The following is a 23,194-nucleotide window of genomic DNA, read 5'->3' as shown; positions in this document are numbered from 1 at the left end:
GTGACGTCATGTGCCGCGCGATCACGTCTTTCTTCTCGCGATCATGCACCGCGAGACAATTGAAAACAAGATGGCCGCGCTCGCGAGGAACCACATGGGTAAGTTGGCGAGCCGCAACCATGCAGAAAATCTCGCAAACATGCGGGAAAAAAACTTCTGCATCTTCGCGATATTTCCACGTGTTTGCGATAATTTTTAACATTTTCGCGATAATTTGCGAAAGTGGATTTCGCAAATTCCGCCCACCCCTATTAAAGACAACCTTTATTGAAAGATATCCTAGTGGTAGCTATGGAGAGCAGCCTTCAGGCTAAGTCTTGAAGGAATGTAAAGCAGCTTGTTTTACCAGTCTATAATCTCTTGAATGATCAAATGAAAAGACAACCACTCCAGCTATATATTCAAAATATATTTATTTAAGGTTAAACACAGCCCTCTAATCTCTTTATGAGACTGGAGTTCGAAGTACTAAAGTTACAAGTGATCAAGCATCAGTAAAAGCACAAATACACGTTTGGGCCGTAGGGGCACACCAAACCATATACTAAAAAAATGGTATAAGAACCACGACAGAAATAGGCACTAGGCCTATTGCCTCTACAATCACTGGGACCCCAAGGAACCACCCAAGGTAGTAACACAGGGGACCCACGGGAACTGTATGCAGTGTGGAAACACAACCGCGGGTTCCTATTATCTTCTATGGGCAATGTTGCGGTTGGAATTTTAAAGATTAGGGACACTTCTAATCGAGTCAGGACCAAACCCTTTTGGACTTAAGAAGTTCTAGGGCTAGCACCCACGTGAGCACTGAAGTACTCGAGTTACCTCACCCAGGGCAGCCGGGTGCATAGGTGTCTTTTGGTGTCAGGTCACGTCGTCGATTTCAATGGATGCCTGCAAAGAACTGCTGCTGCCGTGAAGAGAAGTGTCCAGAGAGATCCAAACCTGAATCTAGGATGTAAAGAACCTGAAAGCAGAGGGGACAGAGTCTGGGTCACTTGCCAGTGACCTAGGGCAGGATGGACCAATGCCCACAGATGTCGGGTGCTTCAGGTGAGTTGATGGGTGTCTTGACTCTTCAGCCACGAGGTCCTGGAGGTGTCGAAGTCCATGAGCTGTATTCGAGCTGTCCCATGAAGTCTGTCGAGTACTGCGGTGTCAGCGACCAGAAAGGACCCAACAAGCCTTGGGTTCCGGTAATCTTCTATGGGCAATGTCACGGTTGGAATTTTAAAGATTAGGGACACTTCTAATCAAGTCAGGACCAAACACTTTTGGACTTAAGAAGTTCTAGGGCTAGCACCCACGTGAGCACTGGAGTACTCGAGTTACCTCACCCAGGGAAGCCGGGTGCATAGGTGTCTTTTGGTGTCGGGTCGCGTCGTCGATTTCAATGGAAGCCTGCAAAGAACTGCTGCTGCAGTGAAGAGGAGAAGTGTCCGGAGTGATCTAAGCCTGGATCTAGGATGTAAGGAACCTAAAAGCAGAGGGGACAGAGTCTGGGTCACTTGCCAGTGACCTAGGGCAGAATGGACCAATGCCCACAGATGTCGGGTGCTTCAGGTGAGTTGATGGGTGCCTTGACTCTTCATCCACGAGGTCCAGGAGGCATCGACGAAGTCCACAAGCCGGATTCGAGCTGTCCCACAAAGTTTGTTGAGTACTGTGGTGTCGGCGACCAGAAAGGACCCAACAAGCCTTGGCAACGGCAAGTCACAGGAATGCAGAGAAAGGACTGCGGTGCAGACCAGCAAGGTTTGAGGGACTCACCCAGTGAGGGTAAGTCAGGGCACGTGTGGAGCAACCAGGAACGCCCAATCAGAAAAGGAGTCACCTTCGTGGGGACCTGCTAGCCAACAGGCTAGTGATCGCGAAGGAGCCTCGAGCGATCGCACTTGAAGCTGGCCCACGGGTCACACGTGGAATGGAGGCGCTCAAGGCTGGGGCTACTCAGAGCCCAAAGCACAACTTCGAGGATGACCAGGAAGGTAGTGTTGCTGCAAAAGTTCACGGTGTCCAGGGGTCACAGTTCCTCAGCTTTGCTGTGGACTCAGGGTAGCCTCAGGGAAGCTTGGAAATCTACCTCTGGGGATGCAGAGACTTCTGTGTCCGGCGGGAGCTTCAGAATTGCAGACGGGTCAGTTGCTTCTTTGGTGCCTGACAAGCAGGGGAGTCTATATATGATATATGTTGCAGAGGTTCGTCCAGGGTAATCTAAAGTCCTAGGGACTGGATTCCTATACTTATACTAAGTTTAGGAGATGGACTAACTCTAAGGCCCCACCTATGGGTGGACCTGGGGTGGGGGTGATTACACCCCTTCCCCTTTGTCCAGTTTCGCACCAGAGCAGGGGCTGAGTGCCCCTGCAACCGGTTTGAACTGGGCTGTGCACAGGGACACCTTGTTTGTCCCAGGAAGCGTCTCAAAAGCATTCTCTGAATGCACCCACCCTGCCCCAATACACATCTGCCTGTCTGGGGAGGTGGTTACACCTCCCTGTGACAGGAAACCTATTGTCCAGGCCTCCCCTGCCAGGGTTTCCCTCAGCAGCAGGAGGCCAGACCCGTGTCTGTGGCAGTGGCATCCATTTTGTGATGCCAGGGCTTTGGAAAGTTTTAACCGGGCTTAGCCAGTGTGAACATGTCTCTCCCTCTAGAAGGGTGGAATGCTTCCCCCGCTGCCAGGACTGGCGGGGGTGGTATTCCAAAGCATTTGACACCAAACACGACATGTTTTGATGCAGCCATTCCAAAGTTAGCATTTACAACGAGGTTATAATGCACTTAAGAGTATATGGTATGGCTGTATCACAGAGCAGCCATAAGGAAGTATTTCCGAATGCTGCAGAGGGGCTCAGCTCATGCTTGGGCACCCTCTCACATAAAACCAAGCACTCTGCCTTCAGGATTGTCAAGGCTTGTCATAGGAGTGGCTTATAGGTTTATATGTGTCTATATAGGGTAGTGATATAGGTAGCCTTTACCAAAGTAAGGGGTTCAAGCGCCACCTTACCCAGGCTGCAGTAGCAGACCTGTGGTGTCATTTTGGAGTCTTTCCCAGGGGTGGCATAATACATGCTGCAGCCCCTGGTAGGCCTCTGAGGTACCTATGCCCTAGGTACATAGTATACCATATCCTAGGGGCTCATAAGGCACTCCAGAATCCAATTAGATATGTACCTAATGTACATGGAAACCATTTTAGAGAGGAAGCAGCTAGGCTGTGGTCCTGATTAGCAGGGCCACAGTCAGACTAAGGTAAAAAAACTGAAACACCAGCAAAAAGTGGGGGCACCCCTGTGAAGCAGATCCTACTCTCCTACACCCCCCCCCCAACGCAGGGACATTAAACTAACCTTGACCAGTTGAGTCTTCATGTTCTAAGGGGAAATACCTAGAGAGTCCATCTGCATTGACATGGTTACTCCCCGGTCTATGTTCCACTGTAAAGTCCATCCCCTGTAGGGAAATGGACCACCTAAGCAGTTTGGGGTTTTCACCCTTCATTTGTTTTAGCCATAAGAGGGGCTTATGGTCTGTCTGAAGAAGTTGAGGCCATACTTGTTTGGTACTCACTTCCTTCAGAGCCCAAACCACAGCAAAGGCCTCCCTCTCAATGGCTGACCAACGTTTCTCTCTAGGGGTCAGCCTTCTGCTTATGAAAGCTACTGGCTGATCCTGACCTTCTTCATTCAATTGTGACAGTACAGCCCCAACCCCCAATTCAAATGCATCAGTTTGAACAATGAACTTTTTGGAGTAGTCAGGACTCTGCAGAATGGGAGCAGTACATATGGCCTGCCTCAGGTCATCAAATGCCTTTTGACAGCTAGCTTTCCACTGAACCTTTTTGGGCATTTTTTTAGACGTTAAGTCATTCAAGGGTCTCACTATTGATCCATACCCTTTGACAAATCTCCTATAGTACCCAGTCAGGCCTAAGAAGGCTATCACCTGAGTCTGGGTAGTTGGAGCAGTCCATTCCATTATGGTCTGGATCTTGCTCTGCAATGGCTGAACCTGGCCTCCACCTACAGTGTGGCCCAGGTACACAACCTGACTCTGCCCTAGCTGGCACTTAGTAGCCTTGAAAGTTAGGCCTGCTTTTTGCAGGGCCTCCAAAACATTCCTTAGGTGGACCAGGTGATCCTCCCAGGTAGAGCAAAAGACAGCAATATCATCTAGATATGCTGCATTAAAGGCTTCCAGGCCTGTGAGAACTGTATTCACCAACCTTTGGAAAGTGGCAGGTGCATTCTTCAAACCAAAGGGCATTACCACAAATTGATAGTGCCCACTAGGGGTAGAAAATGCTGTCTTTGGCTTTGCATCGTCAGCTAGTCTGATCTGCCAATAGCCAGCTGTCAAGTCAAATGTGCTAAGGTACTTGGCTGAGGCCAAAGTATCTATAAGCTCATCTGCCCTTGGAATTGGATGGGCATCAGTCCTAGTGACTGCATTGAGACCCCTGTAGTCCACACAAAACCTCATCACTATTTTCCCACCACTGGTGTGAGGTTATGGCACAAGGACCACTGGACTAGCCCAAGGACTATCTGAGGGTTCAATCACACCCAAATCCAACATTTTCTGTACTTCTGTCCTGATACAGTCCCTGACATGGTCAGGTTGGCTATAAATCTTATTTTCAATAGGCAGACTGTCTCCAGTGTCCACTTCATGAGTGCACCAGGTAGTCTGACTTGGAGTCATTGAGAACATGTGTCTGAACTGATTGAGAACCTGTCTACAATCAGTTTGCTACTGGGCAGTGAGGCTGCCTGCCAAGGCTACTCCATCTACTGACCCATCATCAGAGTTCTGTGAGAGGAGGTCAGGGAGCGGGTCACTCTCTTCCTCCTGTCCCTCATCAGTTGCCATGAGCAAGCCCATGTCAGCCCTGTCCACATATGGCTTTAGCCTGTTGACATGGAGAAACCGATGGGGACTCCTAGGGGTTCCAAGGTCTACCAAGTAGGTAACCTCCCCTTTCTGTTCAACAATAGTGTGGGGTCCACTCCACTTGTCCTGGAGAGCTGCTGGGGCCACAGGCTCCAACACCCACACTTTCTGTCCTGGCTGATAAACAGTCAGAACAGCCTTTTGGTCATGCCAGGCTTTTTGCAATTCCTGGCTAGCCTCAAGGCTTGTGTTTGCCTTTTTCATGTACTTAGCCATCCGGGAGCAGAGACCAAGTACATAGTCCACAATGTCTTGCTTTGGGGCTTGGGAGGTAACTCCCATCCTTCCTTCACTAAACACAATGGACCCCTGACAGGGTGACCAAACAGAAGTTCAAAGAGGCTGTAGCCAACCCCTTTCTGAGGCTCCTCCCTGTATGCAAATAAAAGGCAGGGCAAGAGCAGGTCCCATTTTCGCCTAAGCTTCTCTGGGAGTCCTTTGATCATGCCCTTTAAGGTTTTGTTGAACCTTTCAACTAAACCATTGCATTGTGGGTGATAGGGTGTGTTGAATTTGTAATTCACTCCATACTCCTTCCACATTGCAGTTAAGTAACTTGACATAAACTTTGCATCTCTGTCAGATACTACCTCCTTTGGAAAATCTACTCTTGAGAACACACTCAAGAGAGCTCTTGCCACTACAGGTGCTGTAGTGGTCCTTAGGGGAATAGCTTCTGGATACCTTGTGGCATGATCCACTACCACCAGTATCAATATGTGTCCAGATGCTGTTTGAGGATCCATGGGACCAACAATGTCAATCCCAACCCTCTCAAAGGGAACCCCCACCACAGGTAGTGGAATCAGGGGGGCCTTTGTAGTGCCACCTGCATTGCCACTGGCTTGGCAAGTTACACAGGAGCGACAAAACTCCTTTGTGTCTTCAGACATGTGTGGCCAGTGAAAGTGAGGAACAATTCTAGCCCTGTGTTCAGGCCTACCAGGAGGAATGAAGGAAGTGGCATTATTGTCATCATCCTCATCCTGATGGTCTGTGTTCACCAGAGTCTGGTCATTGTCACCAGTCTGGTCAGCATTAGAGTTAGGGTCAGGGGAGTTGCCACCCCTGGACCCACCCTCAGGTGCTGCCCCACCCACACTGTCTCCATCTACAGGCCCACTAGGACTTGTGATATCATCCAGTTTCAGTATCTTTATGAGATGCTGGGTGGATGGACTTTTGCCTGTCTTCAGCTTCCTAATGGTACATAAGACCCTCAGCTGAGCAAAGGAGAGATCCTCATATTTATAGGGAAGGAGCTCACTGGTTCTAGGTAGGGACTCAGTGGTTCCTGGCTGGTTAGACATTACTAATGTGGTGTGGTGTATTGCACTACCTACACTAGTGTGGCCTACTAAACTCTCTTGAGTTGTAGAAAGGGTGTGCTATCCCTTAACACATAGCTCTAAGTTCAGTAGAACTTACTGTAGCTAAACTTGATATTATATGTACCTCAGGTACCTTTAGTGGTTTTCAGTTGATCAATTCAATTGAGATTATCTGGTAAAATAATAGCAAGCTGGAATCCCACACACTGCACACCAATGTGGGAAGGTGGCCTGATATATGCTGTTCACTAGTTCTAGTGGGCACCCTTTATCAGTCCAAACAACCCCTTATGGTGAATGGTTAAAGACAACCTTTATTGAAAGCTATGCTAGTGATAGCTATGGAGAGCAGCCTTCAGGCTAAGTCTTGAAGGAATGTAAAGCAGCTAGTTTTACCAGTCTATAATCTCTTGAATGATCAAACGAAAAGACAACCACACCAGGTATATATTCAAAATATATGTATTTAAGGTTAAACACACCCCTTTAGTCGCTTTATGAGACTGGAGTTTGAAGTACTAAAGTTACAAGTGATCAAGCATCAATAAAAGCACAAATACACGTTTGGGCCCTAGGGGTGCACCAAACCATATACTATAAAAATGGTATAAGAACCACGACTGAAATTGGCACTAGGCCTATTGCCTCTAGAATCGCTGGGACCCCAAGGAACCACCCAAGACAGTGACACAGGGGACCCACGGGAACTGTATGCAGTGTGGAAACACAACCGCGGGTTCCTATTATCTTCTATGGGCAATGTTGCGGTTGGAATTTTAAAGATTAGGGACACTTCTAATCGAGTCAGGACCAAACCCTTTTGGACTTAAGAAGTTCTAGGGCTAGCACCCACGTGAGCACTGAAGTACTCGAGTTACCTCACCCAGGGCAGCCGGGTGCATAGGTGTCTTTTGGTGTCAGGTCACGTCGTCGATTTCAATGGATGCCTGCAAAGAACTGCTGCTGCCGTGAAGAGAAGTGTCCGGAGAGATCCAAACCTGAATCTAGGATGTAAAGAACCTGAAAGCAGAGGGGACAGAGTCTGGGTCACTTGCCAGTGACCTAGGGCAGGATGGACCAATGCCCACAGATGTCGGGTGCTTCAGGTGAGTTGATGGGTGTCTTGACTTTTCAGCCACGAGGTCCTGGAGGTGTCGAAGTCCATGAGCTGTATTCGAGCTGTCCCATGAAGTCTGTCGAGTACTGCGGTGTCAGCGACCAGAAAGGACCCAACAAGCCTTGGCAACGGCAAGTCACATGAATGCAGAGAAAGAACTGCGGTGCAGACCAGCAAGGTCTGAGGGACTCACCCAGCGAGGGTAAGTTAGTGCACGTCTGGAGCAACCAGGAACACCCAATCAGAAAAGGAGCCGCCTTCATGGGGACCTGCTACCCAATGGGCTAGTGATCGCGAAGGAGCCTCGAGCGATCGCACTTGAAGCTGGCCCACGGGTCACTTGTGGAGTGGAGGCCAACAATCTTTGGTGCAGGAGGTGCTTAAGACTGGAGCTACTCGGAGCCCAAAGCACAACTTCGAGGATGACCAGGAAGGTAGTGTTGCTGCAAAAGTTCACGGTGTCCAGGGGTCCCAGTTCCACGTCACCCACGATAGCCACGGGCCTCAGCTTTGCTGTGGACTCAGGGTAGCCTCGGGGAAGTCTGGAAATCCACCTTTGGGGATGCAGAGACTTCGGTGTCCGGCGGGAGCTTCAGAATTGCAGACGGGTCAGTTGCTTCTTTGGTGCCTGCCTAGCAGGGAAGTCACTCCTTGACCCCAAGGGAGACTTCTTCCGTCTTCTAGTCGTGATAGAAAGTCGAACGTCCAGGATACATGTTGCAGAGGTTCATCCAGGGTAATCTAAAGTCCTAGGGACTGGATTCCTATACTTATACTAAGTTTAGGGGATGGAGTAACTCTAAGGCCCCACCTATGGGTGGACCTGGGGTGGGGGTGAGTACACCCCTTCCCCTTTGTCCAGTTTCACACCAGAGCAGGGGCTGAGTGCCCCTGCACAGGGACACCTTGTGTGCCCCAGGCAGTGTCTCAAAAGCATTCTCTGAATGCACCCACCCTGCCCCAATACACATCTGCCTGTCTGGGGAGGTGGTTACACCTCCCTGTGACAGGAAACCTATTGTTCAGGCCTCCCCTGCCGGAGTTTCCCTCAGCAGCAGGAGGCCAGGCCCGTGTCTGTGGCAGTGGCTTCCATTTTGTAATGCCAGGGCTTTGGAAAGTTTTAACCAGGCTTAGCCAGTGTGAACATGTCTCTCCCTCTAGAGGGTGGAATGCTACCCCCGCTGCCAGTACTGGCGGGGGGTATTATTCCAAAGCGTTTGACACCAAACGCGACATGTTTTGATGCAGCCATTCCAAAGTTAGCATTTACCGCGAGGTTACAATGCACTTAAGAGTATATGGTATAGCTGTATCACAGAACATTCAATTGAGGGGGTTGGGATGCACACCATGTAATCAGTGATTTACAAAGTTTATCCAAGTATTCCAAGAATGCGTGCAGACTGGTAATGTGGCATGCCCAAATGCCACTGGAATAAACAACAACTGCTTGAAACGGGGCAACCTCTCGCCCCCAACCAGATGCACAGCTGAACGCCGCCTTCTTTGGCGATCATATATGCCTATTAAGTTCATCCATATAATCATTTGAATCTATATTAATAGTCTTTTAATCTTCATTTCCGTTTTGTAATTTGAATCCACTTTCGGAAAATACTGCCGATTTTCAAGTTTCTGATATTCAAACTGTGCCCATCCAGGCCTCTTGAAAGAATATGAATGATGCCAAGTTCATCACCAGCAGTGTTTTATTAAAATCCCAATGCATTTCGGGCTGCGAAGCGCCCTTCATCAGGGGTAACTATGAATAATAATATAAATAATTAATAATCTAAACACAGGTACACATTTTACATCATCTAAAGACACAAGCCAAAACTTTTTTGATCAAACACAGTTTAAAATTAGCATTGCAACTCAATACTTTTCATCAATGCAATCTTTTGTCAGCACTCCTGTCCCTGTTATATTGTTTGCATAATGAGCCAATACCTCCACTAAACCATGTCACTAGGTTTTTACCTCCCTTCGTTTGTAAATATCACTTCATGCCCAAACTACCCTCATTCCTCTTTATCTTTCTTGATGCTTTCCTCACTACACTCCCACCCGCTTCTTCTGAAACATTAAGGTCACCATCTGTTTTTTAAACATCATAAATTAACCTTTGCAATACTCCGTTTCCCGTCCTTAATGTCTCTCTGTTTTCAACCCCAACCCACTGATTCCAGCACCTCCGGGTAACCATTTATAAGTGAAAGCATCATTAACCCTTCACTTTCATGCCCCTCTGACCTTTGCATTTTCCACTCGTGTCTCACATTACTCTGTGACAACCACTTTCACTCATATTTCCCCGATCTTATTTATCCATATCCTTGCAACAAGCATCATAACTCATCCCATACATGCTTTGGAAAATTAAAATCCTTCCCTTCTCAACATCGTCACGAGCCGTGATTAATCACCACATACTTCCTCCCTCTTATCAACACTCTAATCATCCCTCCTTTCTCCCAATTGGCCCAAAGTGCAACTTTTCCCGCCATTACACCTGCATGTTAATTAAACCAACAACGTTGCTCCTGCATATAAATTAGACAAACTACATGTCCCATAATCCAATTTGCCGGTAAACTTTCCTTGAAAATGTTTCAAAACTGTGTGTAGAATAACCATTGTACTAATTAATCATAATTCATCTGACCGCTTACAATCCATAAAAGTCTGTTTTCTCTGCGCTACAACTTTATGTTAGTGATGAACTTGATGTTTCGCCGACTTCGTGGATTCTTAAAGCTCTTTTCTTGTTCTCCTTCCTTATTCATGTTTAAACAACGGGTGCAATCCCCGAGTAGGGCAAAGTATAAATCATTCAATTGAGGGGGTTGGGATGCACACCATGTAATCAGTGATTTACAAAGTTTATCCAAGTATTCCAAGAATGCGTGCAGACTGGTAATGTGGCATGCCCAAATGCCACTGGAATAAACAACAACTGCTTGAAACGGGGCAACCTCTCGCCCCCAACCAGACGCACAGCTGAATGGTTAAAGGCTTGCAAACAATGCCAACAGAAGACTATCCTTGCAGGAAGACAAAGCAACCCTTGCGAGGCGTGCCCAGGCATGGAAACTCATGAACAGCTATAGGGGCCTAAACCCTCAGCCTTACTTTGACAGAGGCTACTCCAACCACATTAAACACAAGTCCCTGAGTCTTCAATCTGGTGTACAAACAAAATTAGACCATGCATGGTCCTGGATAAATACAGCAGAAGCAATCATGTGTAGAATGTGTGGCTCTGGAAATAAGTTAATGATGCATATAAGATGTATCTTCCTGGCAATGTTCCATACACACAGAATAATGCTGCAGATGTACTGGGCACCCCTCTTCCCCGGCACTACTGGTTAGGAATCTTGGAGTCACTGTTGACTCAAACTTTTTCTTTGTTCCCCAAGTAAAAAGAGTCTCAGACAGCTGTTTCACCACCCATAAGTCTATAAGAAGAAGAATTTACCTTGTCCCGAAGTACACGTGAAAGACCATCGTTCACGACTTAGTGATGTCCCAACAAAACGATGCGAATAGTCTTTACTTGGGTTTGCCTGCAGATTGTACAAAATGTGAGGGCCACACTGATTCTGAATATTCCTATCTCCCAGTCTATAACACCTCATCTCCGTCACTCTTCACTGGCTGCCTGTGGTGAAGCGAGCCCAATTTAAGACGCCCACCTTAGCCTCTAGAGCCTTGCAGCTTAGAGGACCTTTATATCTAAGAAGAATCATCATCGCCTACTCCAAATCCCATGCCCTGAGATCCAGCAGCCAAAGTCTTCTTTTAACTCCTCAAGTGTGCAAAGCAAGGAGAGGAGGAAGATCTTTCGCCTTCCTCACTGCTGGTCTCTGGAATGCCCTTCCTACTAAGCTTAGCCTTGCTCCTTCTGAAGCAAGCTTTTTAGAAAAACCTGAAAAACTTTCTCTTCAACTCCGCAATCTAAATCTGTTCTGGCTTTCCCTAGGCCGCTAGCGACGGGACGCCTTTTCGGAGTAACTGTCCGCTTTCGAAATTACTTTTATTATTATTATTATTGAAACAAGTGATGGTTCGGATCCTGCCAGCAAGGCCTCGTTGTAGCATTGAACCCAGAAAGAAAATACAAGTTTAAACAGAATGGTTTGGAAGTTTCTGGCTGTTTTTAGGCACAACATTTAAAAAAAAATAAGGCGTTCCACATAGCTGAGAGCTGGCCGGACAGACGTAAGAGCCAAGAAAAACTGAAGGGAACTCATTTAACTTTTGAGAAAGGATGTAGGGTCATTGCAATTTGGGGTCTCTAGTTCCATAAAGACTCCACCTAAGGTGTGGCACTTGTCACCAGTCCATGAGCATGATATTAATCTTGTTATATTAATATATTTAATTATTTATGCCATCAAAACCCAATGGAGCTATATTTTCGACACTCTCAGAAGGACTTCATTTGCCTTTTGAAACTGGACGCAGGGACACTGCATTCTGGAGTCTTGTTTCCACAAAGACCAGACCAGAGAGAAGTCTCTTTTATTTTTTGATGAGCACTTTACACACTTTATTCAAATATCACCATCAATTCAAGTCGTTTACTAATACATGCACTTTATTTTCTTGACTACAAACCATAATTGAAGGGACCAGAGGGTACATTTTCAACAAAACATCACATTTCTGAAGGACTGAGTTATTCTAAGACCCAGCGGTGCCAGGGAACAATACCTGAAACCTTCGTGGGTTACCTGTTCTGGCGTACAAAACACAGAGACACGGGACACTTCCAGCGACGTCCGAGATCAGCGTTTATTTACTGCAGGGATACAGAGGTCACAAGAAGTACACAACGTGTAGGTTCTCGGAGACTGCTTCGATTTGCAAAAGTGGATCGCTCTTTTTATACACGTTTTTGCCCTTGCACAGTATGGCGAACAAAGGTTACTACTCAGTTCCCACAATAAACTTCAACAGAGTCGTGTTCATGTTTCAGGAGGCCGGAACATAATTACAACAGCATTGCCGGTTCCCAACTGTAAAAACATATCTTTTCTGCAATAAAACACATTCCATCCTGACCGTAAACACATTAGGAAAAGGGACGAAAACAGATGCAAAGAAAGGACAAGGATGCACAACAGATTAGGAAAGAGTGTTGGGAGTAATAAAGGAAACTTGATTACGGGATCAAAGACCTCGTGTCCAATGTATGCATGACTGAAACAATAGACCGGCACGGCAAGATGAGCCTCGAGCGGGGCCATCTGCCTTCGCCGTGTCATTTCCCTCATCGTAAAAAGTCACCCTCAAAGAAACACGTGTTCCTCGTGTAAGCTTGGGAATTCCAGGGTCACGAAGCGGACAAAGTCCGTTCGCTGGCTACTTGAGGGCAAGAAACAAAATGGATGCTGTATCTAAAATGGAACCCGAGGGTTCGGATGAACAAACCCAAAAATAAGACGAACCATACGTGGTTGCATAGCGAAACTGAGTACACCCACTATACTCGTCATTTGCGGTTCGTAGACACCAAACTCATCCATATTCGTCACCACTCAAAAGTGTCGTTCCGTCCCACACGGAACCTCAGACGCTCCTTTTGCCCTCATGTAGGCAAGCACTAGTCAAGATCGGAATCTATTTCAATATTCTTCTGATCGTTCAGCTGCTGCTGAAACATCATTCTATTCATCAACGTCTCCTTGGTAACAGATGGCCGTCTTATACACGTTGTAGCACAGAGGCCACATAAGGCAGGACCACACTGTACACAAAGACAACACGTGAACAGAAACGTTACAACAACCCCTACGATCATCAGAATCTTCCAACCCCAAGTTGACATCAGGACCCAAAACCATCCTAGAAGCGTCCAATTACCTTCGTCCACGTGTATGGACTCGGAAATCTTGTGCAACTTCGAGATGGCTTGGTAGACAGTTGGAGCATTGTCAGGAATAAAAATGCAACAACTCGAATGGATAACTTTACACACACCACCTCTATCTGCAAGAATAACATCTAGAACCATACGGTTCTGCAACGTCATGAGTCTATCCGCCTGAAGTTCAGCTGTTAAATTACCAAGGGCACTTGCAGTAATATTAGCAGTCGACTCAACTACACGGGTCAACTGTCTTAGGTTCCTACTATTAACCATAGGCCCCCAAAATGGCAAGAAACCCTTAAAGAAGTCTCCTGCTTCTTGACCGGCAGTATCCTCTAGGCTAATAACGCCTCTCACAACTCTAGTTTTGTGATAGTCTGAGGCAACTGTGAAAGTCGGTGGTAAAAGATTCGCAATATAACAGGTACCCGAAAAATCACGGGGTAACCATGTATATGCGCGTTCATAACATACAAAATAAGTGCCCCTAGCGGTCAGAAAAACAGGGGAGGAGAGCATCGGTAGGACATACGTGTCAGTGCAAGCACTGTTCCCAAGTTGTGCTCTCGGATTTCGACCCAAACCTTTCAAGCAGAAATTACCGAGGTGTGGTACAATCCATATTGGGGACGAGCTCTTAAGCTGTCTATCACCCACTGACGTACTATACTCAGCCTCGCTCAGATCCTTATAGGCCTGCACTTCTTCATCTGGGATAAGCGATGCATCAAAAACATCTCTATCTAAATCCGCTATCGCTATCGCCAAAGGCTTGTGATACGGCCCAGGACCAAAATTGACAGAACGTGGCTCTCAACTGGGGTAGGAATCTAGTGCACTACGGAACATAGTTTGGAATGCTCGAGCTGAGCCCTGGGAGCTGTAAGGAAGGACCAAATACGTAATACCCCTATCCATGGTATGTGGCATTAACCCACACACCCAACAATTGGTAGTATTCATCACCAACTGATGCTGATGTAGAAGTTGAACGAAGGAGTTATTCATAAATTCCGCACGTCTAACCTGTTCATGTAGAGGCAAAGGATGAAAAGAATGTGGGGAAACAGTGGTGAGGGAGCTTAGTTTGGGAGAAAGAGTAGGTGGAACAGAAGGTAATAACAACGGTACTCCAAAATACACTCCACCCACCAATAGCATAGATACGGTCAGAAACAGTAGGAACACCTGAAACAGAAAACATTTTGTTCGTACAACCCTCCGTAACTCTAATCTCTGCGCCGACATCCTTTCTACTTCCAACAGCTTAGAGAATGCCATCCTCTACAAACCGTCCGTGACGTACTTGACGCACTTCGTTCTGAGTAGCGATTATCAATCCCCAGGAGTTCCCATGAATCGACAAAAGTAACCGACCTAGCGTCAGAAACCTGCTAAACAGAAAGGAGTACCCGCACGGCCCTACGGTAACCCGGATGGTAGGGTTTCCTCAAAACATTCAGTTTTATTACAAATCTCTTAGCAGTGAAAAGCATATAAGAACTCAAAAAGAAAGGATATAATTGTTCATAATACTCATAGCATCAAAAAGCAAATATACAACTAATTTTCATTAGTCCTTGAACGAAGCAAGTATCGACTTCTTCCAGGTCGAGTTTGCTCTACAAACAATTGTTCAGCTGGCGCAACAGTGTTCGATGAAGTGAACGACGAGTCAGACCTTGGGTTCTCTGCTACCGATGACTCCACATATGGGTTTGGCAGTGACAAATCATCCCCTACAGGTTGAGCGTCACTAAACGGCACAAAGTGTAAAGGAGTCTCAGTTTCCGTTGCCGAAATCCCAGTTCTCACCCAACCGTCTGTTGGTAAGGGGATCGGTACCTTTTTCGTATGGCTAGCGTGGACCCAGTTTTTCCGGCCCTCCAGTCGAACCGCAGTCCTCGTTGTCAACAAGACTTGAAAGGGTCCTATGAATCTTGGCTCCAAGTTACGTTTCCGACCAAAATTTCGGGTAACGACCCAGTCGCCTGGCCAGAGCTGATGTCCAGGACCCTCTGTCTGCGCCGGTAGAGCTTCAAAGACCTGTTGATGGATTAACCGTAGTTTAGTGGTCAAATCATGAAGGTAATCAATTAGCATTGGATACTCAAGACTATCAAAAGCCTTAGGTCTCGGGACTCCCCAAATGTTCGCAGGGCGGCCGAACACAATCTCATATGGGCTAAGCCCTACTCGAGAGTGTACAGTCGCTCTGGTTGATAGGAGAGCCAGAGGCAAGGCATCTGGCCATGATAGACCAGTCGTAGCTTGTATCTTTGCGAGTTTGAGTTTCAGGGTACCATTGTACCCTTCAACCAAACCCGCTGCCTGAGGATGATTAGCGCTATGGAATTTTTGACGAATTCCAAGGCCCTTACACACACTCTGCATTACACTTCCCACAAACTCGCTTCCATTATCCGACCACACGATCCGTGGCAATCCATACCGAGGAAAGTATTCCTTCAGCAGGATTTTCGCTGTGGACAGGGCAGTATTATCCTTAAGAGGATAGGCCTCAATCCATCTGGAGAACGCACAAACCACAACCAAAACATACTTCAAGTTATTGCATCTCTCCATATGGATAAAGTCCAGTTGGATAACCTCAAAGGGACAGACAGGAGGAGCAAAATGACCAGGTGGAGTGGGGGTGCCCTTGCCAGGATTGTGCATCAAACACACCATACAATTCTTAACCACTCTCTCGGCACACTTAGCAATACCCTCATTCTTCCATACAGGGGACAAGAACCTACATATTCCTTTTGCACTAATATGTGACAACCCATGAGCCATCGTCACGACAGCTAATACGTACGCATCTGGTAACATCCACCTCTGACATTCCGTCAGGTCAACCCAACATCCATGCATATCCAACTTCCCCGTACTTTCTTTCCACTTGGTCTTTTCAGCTTTAGTAGCTTCGTTCTGAATTGCTTTCACACTCTCAACAGTATTTTCACACATACCAGTCTCCGTCGGCCACCTCACTGAACTCGTAACATACATTCGGGTCGTACAATCCTTAGCCGTTTCCTTAGCAATCTCATCCGCAAACGCATTACCACGACCAACATCATCCGTCACTTTCCGATGTGCACCACATTTAACGATCGCCACTTGTTTAGGCAATGTAAGTGCATCCAAAAGGTCATTCACGAGCTGCCCGTGTTGGATCTTCGTACCATGCGATGTCATAAATCCTCTTTCTCTCCACAGTCTTCCAAAGTTGTGCGCAACGCCGAATGCGTACTGACTGTCAGTAAACACATTCACTCGCTTTCCTTTAGACAAAACACACGCTCTTGTCAATGCAATCAATTCTGCCGCTTGTGCTGAATTCTGATTCAATCTCGCAGTTTCCACAACCGTGCTCAACGTCACTACAGCATACGCAGTCGTCACATCACCATTCGGCAATTTGAAGCAAGAACCATCCACATACAAAGTACCATCAGGATCTGTCAAGGGAGTGTTTTTCAGGTCCACACGACACTTTGTTTCTTCCTCAGTTCGTAAATAACAATCATGTGGCGGTATATCATCTGATTCCATATTAATCGGCAACAATGTCGCCGGATTCAGTACATTACAACGTTTGATCTGTATATGACTTGCCAAAAGGGTCAGCTCGTACCCAGACAACCTTGCACTCGTCAGATGTTGAGTTTTTGTCCGGTTCAAGAGAGTGTCAACCGCATGCGGAACCATCACCATGAGCATATTATCCATGACAAGACCTGCGGACTGTCGAATAGACGCCGCTGCTGCCGCTGTCGCCCTCAAGCAACTTGGCAACGCTCTGGCTACCGGGTCTAAGGTCGAAGAAAAATATGCACACGGGCGCTGCTTGCCACCAAATTGTTGCGTTAAAACACTTAACGCACAACCTTCCCTCTCGTGGACGTATAGTGTGAATGGCTTGCTGTAATCAGGAGTACCTAACACAGGAGCCGAACACAACGCATCACGTAGTTCAGAAAAACTTTTCTGACATTCCTCCGTCCATGGCAAGGGAGTCGAAACATCCTTGCACGTGAGAGCTATCAATGGCTTCGCTAACAGTGAAAAATTTGGAATCCACTGTCTACAGTATGACGTGATACCTAAAAAGGCACGCACATCTCTCTGAGTCGTCGGCACAGCCATTCGAGCAATTGCTGCGATTCTTTCAGGGGTCAACCTTCTTCCCGCCTTTGACAATAAGTGACCTAAGTAGGTAACTTCTTGACAACAATATTGTAGTTTAGAAGGTGACACATTGTGGTGTAAATCACAGAGATGCTGTAACAGTGACACAGTAGCAGTCTTGCAAACTTGTTCAGTGTCTGCAGCTACCAACAGATCGTCGACGTACTGAATCAAAGCCGCACCAGTCGGCAGCACAAATGCATCCAGTTGACACTTAAGAGCTTGGCTGTAGATCGATGGGCTCTCACAGTAGCCTTGAGGTGCACGTTTGAACCGGAAGCTGCGACCTCCTAATGAAAAGCCGAACAAATCACGACTTTCCTCAGCAATCGGAATGCTAAAGAACGCATTCTTCAGATCGATTACCGAGAACCATGATGCAGAGGCTGGAATCAGAGTCAGTAAAGCTGTAATGTCGGGTACCACAGGAAACTGCGGGACAACAATTTTATTTACTTCCCGTAAGTCAATAACTAGACGGTACACAGGAGGCTTGGAGGGATCAGTTCGCTTCAAAATAGGCAACACGGGACTATTACACACGTTACCTCGTGTCTCCTCGATAACATCTTTATCGATCAGATCATAAATGATCGCTAATAGTGCCCGTTCACCATCAAGGGAGATACGATACTGTGGTATGCGTGGTAAGCGCGCATCAACTTTCAATTGAGCAACATAAGGTGGTATATCCAGCAGGCCCACATCATTGGGACCTGTCGCCCACAAAGGAGCCGGAAGAGACCTCAATTCCGGTGGGAGCTTATCGATCGATAGATACATGGGAGAAATCACCCTCTCACCCAATGTAAGCTCCACACCTGTAGGAGAGCAGTACAAAGTCGCATGTAACCTCTTTAACAAATCCAAGCCCAAAAGATTCTCACCACAACCAGTAGTCAAAATCAAAGGAGCTTCTAACTCATGAGACCCAATCGTAAGGGGCAAGGGGCTAGAAACTGGATTGCTAACGGGGGCGCCAGAGAATCCAACGGAAACATTCGTTAAGCCAGACAAAGGTGCGCCAGGGAGTTTCGAATGCATAATGGAACTTTTTGCTGCACCAGTGTCCAACAGAAAAGGCTCAACGACGCCCAATGCAGCAACTGCAACATAAGGCCCTCTCTGATCAACCGGAACGGATACTTCTCCCTTCCTTTGTCTATGGCTGTCCTAGTAGATACCATCCGTATCAACATCACGCTCAACGTAATAGTCATCCACATGATACTGTGCAGATCTACCAGACGAGAGGTCGCGTCGATCGAAACAATTCTGCGAGTCTGAGGAAGTGGCAAGACGCTCGGCCTGATTCTGAGTAACTCCACGACCTCTACCACGTGAAGCTTGTTGAGGACCACTACGACCTCCTCGAGCTGACACACCATTGTTCCTATCACGGAGAACTGGACAATTAAACTTCAAATGGCCCTCCCCTCGACAATACGCACACTGATTATATCCCAACACAAAACGAGGTGCGGGAGAGTCATTTCACGACTGCGACCTGGAAAACTGTGATTGTGATCGATTTGGCTGTTGCGAGTCACTGAAATTTGAGCGCGGAGGATACGCTTGCTGCAATAAGACCTTAGTTTTAAGATCCTTCGTTTTCTTATCTGCACGTTCACTTTCTTCCTTTTCTCTATTTTCGTAATATTGGGCCGTAGCCAATATTTGAGCAGTGGTAGAAACAGCCCACGAACTCTCAGAATTTTTCAACTTGTTGCTAAGTTCGGGCAACAAGTTCGATACAAACTTATCAACGAACAACCGCTGACCACCCTCCGAACTCATGTCCTGACCACTATGATCAACAAATGCTTCCTCGAATCTCGTAAAGAAATCGGAGACGCTTTCATCCCTCTTTTGCTTGCACGCGGACAACTTGTCCCAATTGACGCGCATCGCTGGCATAAGCGTTTTCATAAGGGTAATTATCCTCTGGGGCAGCTCCACAATAAGCTGTTCAGGTTTAGCCCCACCAACTTGCTGAGCGTCTGCCGCCGTAAGGGCAGCCCAGTCACCGCCTAACTCGGCCGCGTGATTCTCGTGACGAATTTTCGCCCAAATCGGCTGAGGCACTACATTGCCAAACAACATGTCAATATCAGCAAGGTTCATAACAGTAGCATCCACTAATTGGGACAGCTCCTTATAATAACCTGCAGGATTTTTACGAGGATCAGGCAAAGTTTGCTTCACCTGTAAAACTTCCGATCGTTTCCAAGGGAGGTGTATCCACACTCTCTGAAAACGGCCTGGGACAGCAGGGTTAGCATTAGGATCACCTGGCATCCACACTGGAGGAACTTCCCGCATAGGATATTGACCAGGTTTCGCCATCCACTCTGCGGTCTCTTCTTTAAACAATGCTCGAGGTTGCACTGTACACCGAAAGGATAACAGGCGTTCTAGAGCATCTCGAACCTTATCCCCTACAATCACGCCAGTCGTGAATTGATGCTGGAGCTCAGAAACCTCAGACGGTACATTATCGACCACATCATGATCCCACCCCTCCCTCAACGATTTACACATTTCCTCAAACACGAGTCCTTGCGTGGGCGCATTAAACTGAGAAAATGTTTCAAACACTACACGCGAAGTGTATTTAACAGGATTACGAATCCATTTACGTGCCATTTTTACCAACGATTCACGTTCCCTACCATCAGGAAGCTGGCTGCGCCTCTGGGCAACATCTGAAAGAGTCGAGCCGAGTATTGGCCCAAAAAGCGGAGAATAAAGAGTAGCAACAGCAGTCAGGAGACGGCTACGAACAGAAGGAGAAGAGGAAGAAGGTGCAGGCGCAGCGACAGTAGGAGTGGAGGCAGTAGAAGTAGACGCGGCACCAGGAGTAGCGGGAACGACAGACTGAGGAGGGGCTTGGAGAGGCGCAGTAGGAAGAAAAGTCGGTAAAGGAGGATGAACGATCTGCGATACAAGAGGATTCGGGAGAGCGGGAGGAACGGCGGGCTGACCAGCAGCCGCCAAAACAGCAGGTTGAGGAAGAGGTAGAATCACAGGACCCACAGTATCGGGAGCATAGGGAGGTGGCGATTTCAACAAATAAGATAGTAGCGAATCCTCTATCGCTTCTTCTCCCGTCTTATCGGCATTAGACGGTAACACCGGATAACATTTATCCACCGCCATATGATGAAGTCGAGCACTAATTTCTTGCTCTTTCTCATCTTTGTCTCGCTGATACTGTTCTGCATTTCGCATCACCGTAATGACACCTTCTTTTTTATTTTTCTTACTCTGTTTGATTTATTTCTGCTTGGCCTCTTTCCGCCATAACCGGAAGGAATCAAACATGGCCGGCCTAGCCTTCTTTTAAACAGTTTAGCTTCCAAATTATCTAAGACGGCATTTTCGAAACTACCATGTGATGGCCAACTAAGAACGCCATCATTTTTAGTGTAGCGGACCCAACATTCATTATATACAATAGGACCCACGCCATGGCGACTATAGAGCTCGTAAATTGGAGTTCCAACCGGAGGTATCGGACACGAATCCTCCAGCCGGGAATCCATTCTGCAACATTTGAAAAACCCAAACAAAGTACTACGGCCAGGCATCGTGCACACTAACCGAGTATCGAACTTCAAGGGCTATCGAATTATGATGTCCTCGCACAAAAAATGCAAGACCCTCGGTTTTTGGCAATTGCAATCGTCAAATAAAATCCAACAACTAAGAACCACAAATGCTATGGAACCATGCAAACAACAAAGGAACACTGGGAGCGACCCACAAATACTTAACTGAGAGAACAATGGCGTCACCAGGAAGGCCCGTCTATCGTCTCGCCGTACAAAGGACTACGCCAGGCGCCAAAACAGGTCGACAGTCAGGGCATCAGTCCGTCGCAGCCGTCAGGAGGCGGGGATCTTCGCGGGAAAAGTCTTCGGGCCACTTATTTCGACAACTGGATCGATGAAGCGGGGTGCACCTTCCCTCGGAGATTTCACACGAAGTTCCTCACGATCGTCGGGCTTTGGACCGGTACCGTTGATGTCGCCATACGTTGGGCGCCAACTGAAGGACTGGGTTATTCTAAGACCCAGCGGTGCCAGGGAACAACACCTGAAACCTTCGTGGGTTACCTGTTCTGGCGTACAAAACACAGAGACACTGGACACTTCCAGCGACGTCAGAGATCAGCGTTTATTTACTGCAGGGATACAGAGGTCACAAGAAGTACACAACGTGTAGGTTCTCGGAGACTGCTTCGATTTGCAAAAGTGGATCGCTCTTTTTATACACGTTTTTGCCCTTGCACAGTATGGCGAACAAAGGTTACTACTCAGTTCCCACAATAAACTTCAACAGAGTCGTGTTCATGTTTCAGGTGGCCGGAACATAATTCCAACAGCATTGCCGGTTCCCAACTGTAAAAACATATCTTTTCTGCAATAAAACACATTTCATCCTGACCGTAAACACATTAGGAAAAGGGACGAAAACAGATGCAAAGAAAGGACAAGGATGCACAACAGATTAGGAAAGAGTGTTGGGAGTAATAAAGGAAACTTGATTACGGGATCAAAGACCTCCTGTCCAATGTATGCATGACTGAAACAATAGACCGGCACGGCAAGATGAGCCTCGAGCGGGGCCATCTGCCTTCGCCGTGTCATTTCCCTCATCGTAAAAAGTCACCCTCAAAGAAACACGTGTCCCTCGTGTAAGCTTGGGAATTCCAGGGTCACGAAGCGGACAAAGTCCGTTCGCTGGCTACTTGAGGGCAAGAAACAAAATGGATGCTGTATCTAAAATGGAACCCGAGGGTTCGGATGAACAAACCCAAAAATAAGACGAACCATACGTGGTTGCATAGCGAAACTGAGTACACCCACTATACTCGTCATTTGCGGTTCGTAGACACCAAACTCATCCATATTCGTCACCACTCAAAAGTGTCGTTCCGTCCCACACGGAACCTCATTTCTGAAAAAGCTTTTTGATTTCATTAATGTATAAAGTTGAATACTTAAAAAAATGCATTGTGTGTTTCACTTTATTCTCGTGTGTTTAAAGCTTTGAATTAACTATACACAAACTTTACAAGAATTTGAAAAAAAAAAGTGGTTCAACCGAAAAAATTTACAGGGCTTTGTCAGGACATGATATGGTAGAAATGTGCCACGATACTATGCAATAAATAATCTATTTGCAGGAAGGTGCCCATGTCACATATCTGAACAACAGGGGCTGTATAATACAAGTGCGTTGGGGCTGCAACGGTCGTTAGCACCCACCTTGCATGCCCCGGGGTCACTTTGGTATTACAAAAGGGGCCGCAGGCGCTTGTAATACAGATAGTACAGGCTCACCTGCTATCTTCAGAAGGTGTTTATTCATTTTCAAGGGGGCGTGCCCCATGCAAATATGGGAATCCCTTTGCGCCTGCGCCGTGTTACAGATATGGGCGCAGAGGCAAAGAACCTCTCAGGAGGCCCACTGATTAAAAGGTGGTGCACTGTCAGTGTGCCCCCTGATTGCAGCTCTCTGGAGGGGGAAAGAGGGTCCAATGGACCTCCCAGACATCCTCTTGCAGGTGGATGCAGTCACTCATTTCACCCACCTTCAAGGGAACCTCTATTCCCCCTTCATGCAAGGCGGGTTGCCGCATGTACTATGAAAACATGGAGCTGCTTCAAAGCATCCGCCCTGTTTTTCACAGGA

The sequence above is a fragment of the Triturus cristatus genome, chromosome 4_2, assembly GCF_964204655.1.
Source record: "Triturus cristatus chromosome 4_2, aTriCri1.1, whole genome shotgun sequence".
NCBI classification, from domain to species: Eukaryota; Metazoa; Chordata; class Amphibia; order Caudata; family Salamandridae; genus Triturus; species Triturus cristatus.
The sequence above is the reverse complement of the archived record's forward strand: the minus strand, read 5'-3'. Positions refer to the sequence as shown.